This window comes from Silurus aristotelis (genome assembly GCF_946808225.1).
Source record: "Silurus aristotelis genome assembly, chromosome: 29".
Classification (NCBI taxonomy): Eukaryota; Metazoa; Chordata; class Actinopteri; order Siluriformes; family Siluridae; genus Silurus; species Silurus aristotelis.
Window position 1 is genome coordinate 11,779,649 of NC_139602.1, and position 10,393 is coordinate 11,790,041.

Below are 10,393 nucleotides of genomic sequence, written 5' to 3' on the forward strand. Positions count from 1 at the left end.
TTCGTTATGTAAGACCTTCACACTGTGGTTAAATCAGACATCATTACCATCAACACCATGAGACTTTAGAGTCGATCCACACCTCCCCTACCCCCCAACCCCCGGTTCCTCTCTCTCATGGTTCAGTCCATTGTCTTACATTTCTAATAATAACACTACACAACCTGCAGACACACAGCGGAGAATCGGAACAGAGCACCTCCAGCACAGCTGCAGGGGTCAAAGGGTTCGAATCCCAACCGTACGACTCTCACACGCACTAAACCACATAACCGTATCAAAACTTCCCAATTATCCCAGCACCCCACTTCCTTTTGGTTGATACGGTTACGAGATCCTGTTTCCTCTTCAATGGATCCAGTGAGGAGTGAAGACCTAACAGAAAATCCAATCAGAGAAATCAGCCCTCTGGAGTACGAGGAGGAGATTTGTTCAGGGATTGAAGGTCACAGAGCAATCGTTTAGAGATGCTCTGGTGGGTTCCAGGTGCACGAGAAACCCCATGGAGAACAGGTCCTGATCTCGCTAAGAAGTCATCTCAAAGATTTCTTTTTTATAACCAACATACACAACACACTCACACACACACACACACACACACACACACTTCTATAAATGGCTTTTATCTCGGACATTCTGAGGAACTCCAAACTTTCAGAGAAACGTTATTAAAGATGCAGTTCCCAGAAAACCAAACTTCACATGAAGCATGACATCATCACTTAGTGCCTGGACCCCTTCAAATATCTCTCTATTCTTCTCTTTTATCCCTCTTTCTTTTTTTTTGTCTCTGTCTTCCTTCTGTCTCTTTTTCTTTTCTTTTTTTCCCCTCCCTCTTTCTTTCTTCACCCCCCCTCTCTTTCCTCTCTTTCATGTCTCCCTTCCTCTGTCTCTTCTACTCTTTCTTCCTTTTATTAAATATTTCTTTCTCTATATTACACTTTCTCTATTTCTCTCTGTATTTCTCTTTCCCTCCGTTTCCTTCTCTTTATTTCTCTCTCTCTCTCTCTCTCTCTCTCTCTCTCCTGCTTTCTTTTGCTCTCTCACTGCCTCACTGTCAACTGTCACCTCTCCTTCTCTCTCTCCATCTCTCTCTCACTCCCTCTCCACACTGAAACGGACACTGATCCTCCTTCTCCTTCTCCAAACCATGACCTTATCACCAGCAGGAGTTTCCCACAATGCATGATGCAACTTTAATAAAAAATCGTTCCTTCTCAAACTTTTGGCTTTCACAGCATCTCTCAGCATCCAAAGCCAAAAATCTTCTACATTTATTTCTTCCATGCAAAGTTCATCAAACATCTTCAGCGTAGAAGCTTCAAACATCACACTCCTCTTTCAGGAGCCTGCAGAACCCTGCAACAGATCCTGTTCAGAACCCGGGGACTACTGAGAGGAACTCCCCGAGAACCTTTTCCTGTGTGTAGAAACCGAAAGCGTCTCTGAGCCTGGACGGGTTTCAAAAAAGGACGTTTGCAACTGAATTCATTAACAACAGAAAGAAAGAATGAAAGACAGAAACGTATCAAAGAAAGAAACAGGAAATTAAAAAAGTGAACTCTACAGTGTTACTCTACAGTGTTACTGTACAGTGTTACTCTGCAGTGTTAATGTACAGTGTTACTCTGCAGTGTTACTCTACAGTGTTACTCTACAGTGTTACTCTGCAGTGTTACTCTGCAGTGTTAATGTACAGTGTTACTCTGCAGTGTTAATGTACAGTGTTACTCTGCAGTGTTACTCTGCAGTGTTCCTGTACAGTGTTACTCTGCAGTGTTAATGTACAGTGTTACTCTGCAGTGTTACTCTACAGTGTTACTCTGCAGTGTTACTCTGCAGTGTTAATGTACAGTGTTACTCTGCAGTGTTACTCTGCAGTGTTAATGTACAGTGTTACTCTGCAGTGTTACTCTACAGTGTTACTCTACATTGTTACTCTGCAGTGTTACTCTGCAGTGTTAATGTACAGTGTTACTCTGCAGTGTTACTCTGCAGTGTTACTCTGCAGTGTTAATGTACAGTGTTACTCTGCAGTGTTACTCTACAGTGTTACTCTGCAGTGTTAATGTACAGTGTTACTCTACAGTGTTACTCTGCAGTGTTAATGTACAGTGTTACTCTGCAGTGTTACTCTACAGTGTTACTCTACAGTGTTACTCTGCAGTGTTAATGTACAGTGTTACTCTGCAGTGTTACTCTGCAATGTTACTCTGCAATGTTAATGTACAGTGTTACTCTGCGGTGTTACTCTACAGTGTTACTCTACAGTGTTACTCTGCAGTGTTACTCTACAGTGTTACTCTGCAGTGTTAATGTACAGTGTTACTCTGCAGTGTTACTCTACAGTGTTACTCTACAGTGTTACTCTGCAGTGTTAATGTACAGTGTTACTCTGCAGTGTTACTCTACAGTGTTACTCTGCAGTGTTAATGTACAGTGTTACTCTGCAGTGTTACTCTACAGTGTTAATGTACAGTGTTACTCTGCAGTGTTACTCTACAGTGTTACTCTACAGTGTTACTCTGCAGTGTTGATGTACAGTGTTACTCTGCAGTGTTACTCTACAGTGTTACTCTGCAGTGTTAATGTACAGTGTTACTCTGCAGTGTTACTCTACAGTGTTACTGTACAGTGTTACTCTACAGTGTTACTGTACAGTGTTACTCTGCAGTGTTACTGTACAGTGTTACTCTGCAGTGTAACTATACAGTGTTACTCTGCAGTGTTACTGCACAGTGTTTCTCTACAGTGTAACTCTACAGTTTAAATGTACAGTGTTACTCTGCAGTGTTACTGTACAGTGTTACTCTGCAGTGTTACTCTACAGTGTTACTCTTCAGTGTTACTCTGCAGTGTTACTCTACAGTGTTACTCTGCAGTGTTACTCTGCAGTGTTACTGTACAGTGCTACTCTGCAGTGTTTCTCTACAGTGTTACTCTGCAGTGTTACCCTACAGTGTTCCTGTACAGTGTTACTCTACAGTGTTACTCTCCAGTGTTACTGTACAGTGTTACTCTGCAGTGTTAATGTACAGTGTTACTCTGCAGTGTTACTCTACAGTGTTACTCTGCAGTGTTAATGTACAGTGTTTCTCTACAGTGTTACTCTGCAGTGTTAATGTACAGTGTTTCTCTACAGTGTTACTCTGCAGTGTTACTGTACAGTGTTACTCTGCAGTGTTACTCTGCAGTGTTACTGTACAGTGCTACTCTGCAGTGTTTCTCTACAGTGTTACTCTGCAGTGTTACCCTACAGTGTTCCTGTACAGTGTTACTCTACAGTGTTACTCTGCAGTGTTACTGTACAGTGAAAGACTAATAGCAGTGTTTCTGTTCCCTAATTAAAAAAAACACAGCGGCAAAACGTCTCTCTGTGATTGGAGCAAAAACAACATCCTGTCTGATACAATCTCCTCACATTTCTCCGCTTTCCTCTTGATTTATCCTCTTTCCTCCTCTTTCCTCTTCATTCCCACAACACCAGGGTCCTGTCCCGACTCGCTCATGTCACATGTTCATGTCATCAGACTTAATCTGTCCTTCATGTTCTACACGTCACGTCTCCTTTACGAACTCGGACTCACTCTGTCCTTCATGTTATGTCTCCCTTACGGACTCGTTCTGTCCTTCACATCACTTCTCCTGTATGGACTCGGACTCGTTCTGTCCTTCACGTCACTTCTCCTGTATGGACTCGGACTCGCTCTGTCCTCACCATAAACATTGAATATAAATATGATCTATAAGTCCCTCACTGACTGCAGCACAGTAAATAAAACGTGTCTCCAGATGTCAATCTGCAAAACCATTCTATGAAACGACTCAGAATTATATTCACAAAATGGGTTCATTAAGTAGTGTTTAGTTTCAGAGAAGTGAATCCGAAGTCCTGTTAAAAACACTGGTGATGTCAGTCAGCAGGGACACTGTAACACTGTGGACAGGAGACAGACACAGCTTTCAGATCCTCAGACATGTGGTGACACTGATTCTGACTCGGTGTCAAATAAATGATCGATTCCTCAGGAAGGCGGATTCAAGGCTGCTAGAGGCGTTTAAAGAACGAGGAAATGAACAGCACATGATCGTACACTCAGAGTGTGTGATCTCACTTTATCTTCTTTGCCTCTCTCACACACACACACACACACACACACACACACACACACACACACACACACACACACTGTGCTATGTGATTGTTCTGACCTTACAGCATGCTCCCAGAGGACTGCAGCTATGGTTAGAGTTCTCCTGTGAGAAAGGCCTTCAGAAAACACACACACACACACACACACACACACACACACACACACACACACCCCTTGCTACTAATTCCTCTAGTATTAGTGTTAGAAACCAAACATGCTCTCGTTTACTGTAGCAAAAAGGAATGAATACAAAGGAGAAAATTATTTGTATTATTATTAGTCTGCTATTTACAATCGTATCATTATTATTATTATTATTATTATTATTATTATTATGATTATTACTTTTTCTTCGGTTATGTTTTTACCAGAGCTACAGTCTGGTTGATAAGTATTTGGACAACAGTGTAATGTCTGTGTCTCTGCGCCACATGGCCGGAGCGTGTTACAGCATAAAAATGCCCCTGTGTCTGAAGCCAGTTCCATGAAGATTTGCTTCCCATAGGTTGGTGGATGATCTCCTGCTATAGAGCTCTAAACCCCACTGAACACCTGTGGGATAAATGTGAACACTGACTGCAGCCCAGGTCTCCTCACCTTCTCCCCTACATCAGTGCCTGACACCTGTGTGTCTACACAAAATCTAGTGGATCATCTTCCCAGAAGAGTGGAGCTCATTATAACAGTAACTGGAGAATAATGTGGAACTGCTCTTGTGGTCATTTTATAGCCACTATTTTTTTCCCCCTCATTTCAACGAGCTGTAAATGAAGTCCGATCTGGAGTCAGACCGACGTTCAGGAGATCAGATGTTGAGGAGTTTATGAGATGCAACCTTATTTCTGATTCAGAGCGCTTCAGATATTCTGTAGAAGATTTTTCACATCTGGAATCACAGAGTCTGATTTCCTGATCACACGTTATCAACACCTTTGTTTTCTTCTCCTTGTTCTGAACTTCTCCACTCTGAAAGCCGAGCCAGCCGCTCAGGCAGGGAGATTTATAGCCGGGATTTCTGGGAAATGTAGTCATAGTTTTTTAAAGTATGAGGCAGATCTGGTAACTGGAAACCGCATGCCATCTGGTTCTATAATTGCCGCCTGCTCACAAAAGAGCCTTTTTTCATCCTTCAGCCCTCATTTACTTTGTGTTCTCTGCTTTGTTTACCCCCATGGCCCAGGTACAGGGGCGAGCGGAACGCCTGCGAAACGCCGACGGAGAAGAGAGATGGAGAGAGAGATACGTCTGTAGCTCTGCACGTGGGAATCTGACCTCCAGGTGAACTCTGAAATGTTTATCATTCTTTTTAGATACGTGTCTATTCATCAGACTCCAACAGAAACGTTTTACTACACGTGTAACAAAATGTCCCTTTTTCAACACCTGGACTTCTTTATGAACATCACATTCCACCCAATTGCTCTTATAATGAGCTCTAGTCTTCTGGGAAGATTTTACACTAGATTTATTCTGGTTCCTCTCCAGGTTTCTTTCTCATACGGGGAGTTTCTCCTTCACCACAGCCACCACTGGCTCACTCATTATGGATAAACTTACAGGCACTAAACGTCTTCGTGCCCATTGTTAAAAGTGATCTACAAATAAAACTGAACAGAATTGAAGTCAGGTACTGATGTAGGAGGGTGAGGAGGCCTGAAGGTGTTCACCGCAAAGGTGTTTAATGGGGTCAGAGCTCTTTAGCAGATCTTCCAACACATCCACCCCATGTAAAGCAGATCTTCATTGAGTTTGCTTTGTGTACAGGGGCAGTGTCGTGCAGGAACAGGCTTTGGGTCTCCTAGTTCAAGTGAAGGGAAAAGAAAATATTATGTTCCAGCATCCACAGACGTCTGATACAATCGTGTCTACAACAATTTTATGGAAGAACCGCATACTGTACTGTCCCAATACTTTTGGCTTTGCGATGTTTATCAGACACCCCAGGGAAATTTGTTCCCCCTTTTAACTTAGAGACTATGCTAGCCCAATCAGGAAGTGTGGGCGGAGCTAAATATAGTGCAGGTCACTGATTTGATTTGTCCGTAATAAAATTTCATAAGAAAAAAAAAAAAGAATACAAATATTTCCAATGTGTAGGACACATCTGTTCCTGACACACTGAGAACCTGCTCCAGGTGAGTTCAGGATCCTAACACGGTCTCTGTGTGTGTGTGTGTGTGTGTGTGTGTGTGTGTGTGTGTGTGTGTGTGTGTGTGTGTGTGTGTGTGTGTGTGTGGTATATGGTTTTCCTCTTCCTTGCCTCACAGTTTCTTGTTTGTTTTGGATCCTGTCTGAATCCCATCCTGTAATTTCATTTAAATCTTTACAGACGGCTTTAGTTCGGGTGTAAATTCATTTCTCGTCGTTAGAATCTCGAGATATTTGAACCTGCTCAAGTTCAGTGTTAAATAAATAGAAATAGAGAATTGAAATAAAGGCCTGAAATCTGTCAGTAAACGACTCGTTTATAAATCTGTAGCTTTAATAAACACTGAAGCTTTGACTCACTTTTCCAGAGCAGAGGAACTGCAGCACTAGTGTACATTATACTCTCGACTTACACAAAACACCTAACAAAGCACTGCTTTCATTATACACACACACACACACACACACACACACTGTGCGGCCAAAAGTATTAGGACACCGGACTTTTCATATGCCATATGTGGTTCTACCACAAACAGTACAAAGTTGGAGGCACACAATTGTACAGGACGTCTTTGGATGCAGTGGCATGAAATTTATACTCCACTTGAACTATGAGCACAAAGCCAGCTCCCTAAAGATCTGCTTTCCATGGGTTGGATTTGGTGGAAGATCTCCTGTTACAGAGCATTGACCTCAACACTACTGAACACTGACTTTACTAACACCCTTGTGGCCAAACGAAATTCCACAAAATGTAGGGGAACGTCTTCCCAGAAGAGTGGAGCTTATTAAACAACATATAGGGACTAAAAATGTGGGATGGGATGTTCACAAAGTAGCACATCCCATCCCACATTTTTAGTCCCTATATGTTGTTTAACACACACACACACACACACACACACACACACACACACACACACACACACATTTTAACTTTTATTTAACACCTGACATCGTTAAGTAGACGTATTTCAATTTTCATGTTTAAATGTTTATTTCAGTGTTTATTTTAATTTTTTTGTATGAATGAAGAATCAGTCAGTCAGATTTTGAATCACTGATCATTCTGTCATTGCCATTTTCAAACGTTTAAAAGTTTATAATGTCGCAGCTGAATAGCCACAATAAAGAGAACTAGACAAGAAAATCAGCGAGATGTTAGCAAAGAGCTACGCCGTTTGGTCCTTGCAGCGTCTCTGTTTTCTCTCGATACGTTACACGTCTTCTGATTCTGAAAAGATGGTCTGTATCATGTAATTATTCCAACACAGAGAAACGCTGTAAAATGGGTCTGATTGCACGTTATCCTGCTATGCATCTCAGGCACACAAGTTACACAATCTAAAAATCTACGCACTGAATGCAGACATTTGTTTTGTGAAAGTCACACCAGCACGGTGCGGAAATTTTCATCACACTGTACACTGATTACATTACACTTTTCAATGAAACTGTGAGCTATCAGACTATTAAAAGGCTTTTCAAAACGTAGCTTTTTGATCCACACATGAAGCGACAATCAAGCGACAATCAAGCGAGAATGCGAACTACGATACCGAACACTTTATTTGTACATCTCGCCACGGGAGTTACGTGACATTAAAACACAATTTAAAACATTAAGTTACAGATAATGTGTTAACTACTCACAAATTGCTCACGTCATTAACTAAAAAAAAATCTACAGTATTCAGTACTTTGTTTTTAACTGCATTACTGCAAATCCAAAACTTTTGACAAGCTGCATCTGGTGTGTTATGCCTGGCAGTTGAAGTCTAATTTGTTGCATTAGATGTAAATAAAACCCAGTGTGTACAGGCTAATGTATAAATTCTAATGTGTAAAGTTTAGTGTGTAAATTCTGATGTGTAAAGTGAAGCTCCTTTAGATCATCATCTGCTTTTAATTTGTTTTAATCTAAGCTAGAACCTGATTGTAACACATCTTAATCAGTGCTACTGATAATAGTTGACTAGATGATGAGTTGTTCTGGGGAAGTTCGTTTGGTCATAAATGATGTGTTGTTTATTTATTAGGCGTCTTTTTTTAAAGGGAAACACGTGTTGGGTGTGTTTAATAGTAGATTAAAAGTAGAACTAACTGGATAAAAAATATTTGGCTAGATTGTATTTGGGTACAGCTGATGTCTGTATGTGCTGTATTACTACTTTTGTAGTTGCTCAATGTGAATAGTGGATTGTGATTGGCTGGAAGTTCAGGTGTGAGTGGTGGATTGTGATTGGCTGGAAGTTTAGGTGTGACTGGTGGATTGTGATTGGCTGAAAGTTTAGGTGTGAATGGTGGATTGTGAATGGCTGGAAGTTTAGGAGTGACTGGTGGATTTTGATTGGCTGGAAGTTTTGGTATGAGTTCAGAGAGTTGAACACACAGTGTTCGTTCGTCATTTAAATCTGAATGAATGCATTGTAACCATAGTAACATCCAGTTTCCGCTCCACCCAGAGTGAGACAGTTATCGTACACATTTCCTAATGACCTTAATGAGCTGCATGGAAGAGTTTTGTGTGTGGTGGAACTTTTACAGTGAAAACATGGATTTTCATAAATAGCAAAATGAATTTGAAGAATCGGAAAAGAAATTAGCTGAAACGATTCCTCATGTATACAAAAACGCTTTGTTTAGTCAAGTTAACTATTTACGGAGCACTGTGTTTCCCCATGGACCAATATTACTGACGCACCACCCACTAATCTCTTAAACGCTCTGGACAGGAAAATACGCTGCAGAATGAAAAGGGAGAAACGAGGAGAAAACAGCAATGAATGAGGAGAAGATTCAGACCAAAGAAAGTTTCCAAAGTTTAGGATGAATTTAAACTAAAACATAAAGAAAACACCGTACAGTGCTGTTATTGTTTTTAAAGTAACGTGGTTAAAAGTAAAAAAACTTTAAATAGATTTTCATAATATTATTTATTGACATATTTCTATTTGCATTTTGATGTATGACAATTAAATGCACAAAATGTGTTTAGTTTTCACAGATATTCTTGTATTTTCTCTTGTATATTCAGTATCACTCTTTAATAAAGAAAAAAACCTCCTTATCGGATTACTCGTAGAAAAACGCGATCGCTAAAATGATCTACAGCTTCATTGTTAGTATTTTTTCCACTTCACCACATCATGTAAAGTCATGATGTAATATGATAATGAATGTGTCGTTATCTGGACACAAAACCGCCACCTGTTGCTCATTACACACACTTGTCATGTAAATAAAAAAGCGGAGTAGAATCATTGGGTTGATGAACACACACTCTGTACATGACCCCTGGTGTTGGGCAGTGCTGAGACATTTCCCAAAAATATAACACAAACATCTGCACGCGTCAGAACGACTCGAAATACAATCACAACTCCTGAGCGATTCATCCATGAGCCTGGCGTCTGTGCATCTGAGCGTCCGTCATGTTGCTCTGAGGAGCGTCCCCGAACCGCGCGTCCCCGAACCGCGTGTCCCCGGGTTTTCTTTTTGTTTGTGCGTGTTAATGATAGCCACGTTTTCAGACGCAGAGCGCGACACGGTGCCGCGAGCTCTTACACAACACGGGCTTTTCTCCGAAAACAAATCAGCCGCACGTGAACGCCAAGAGAACAACCTGTTCCTTCACGAGCTGCTGATACAAACATTATCAATAGAAATAAATAAATATTAATAAAAACACTTTCTGTTTTGTGTTACAGTCGGAACAGCGCATACACACTAAACTAATCGGATTTTATTTCTCCTACAAATCCCGCTCTAACATCAAACAAACAAACAAACAAAAACAAACCCGAAGCAAAATCCGGGTCCTGATGAAACGCAGCGCAACGCGGGATCGTAATTACTGCCAGAAAGACAAATCAAAGACATCTTCTAAACATCTCATAAACATCCTGCAGAAGCTCCACACCAGCACAGGCTGCGCTCCAGACAAACACTCCGGCACACTGAGCTCTTTCATGGGGTGGGGCAGGAGGTCCTCAAAACTTCAGCTGACTTTAAAATCATTAAATGAAATACATCAAATATTTAAAATACAGAGAGAGAAGTTGATTTTACACTCACCGGACTTCCGG

At 41.1% G+C, this 10,393-nt stretch overlaps 1 protein-coding gene across 3 annotated transcripts in view; it reads right to left on the reverse strand.

Moving 5' to 3' along the window:
- rbms2a (RNA binding motif, single stranded interacting protein 2a) overlaps nucleotides 1-10,393 on the reverse strand; it is a 31,746-nt gene that overhangs the window by 20,592 nt on the left and 761 nt on the right. Inside the window, exon 1 of one of the 3 annotated variants that reach the window (XM_083534825.1) lies at nucleotides 10,383-10,393. This exon is cut by the window's right edge and continues 132 nt beyond it. The exons of the other annotated variants lie outside the window; for them this stretch is intronic. The gene's annotated coding sequence lies outside the window, so the exon portion shown is untranslated. The remainder of the gene's footprint in view (nucleotides 1-10,382) is intronic. 3 annotated transcript variants of the gene reach the window in all.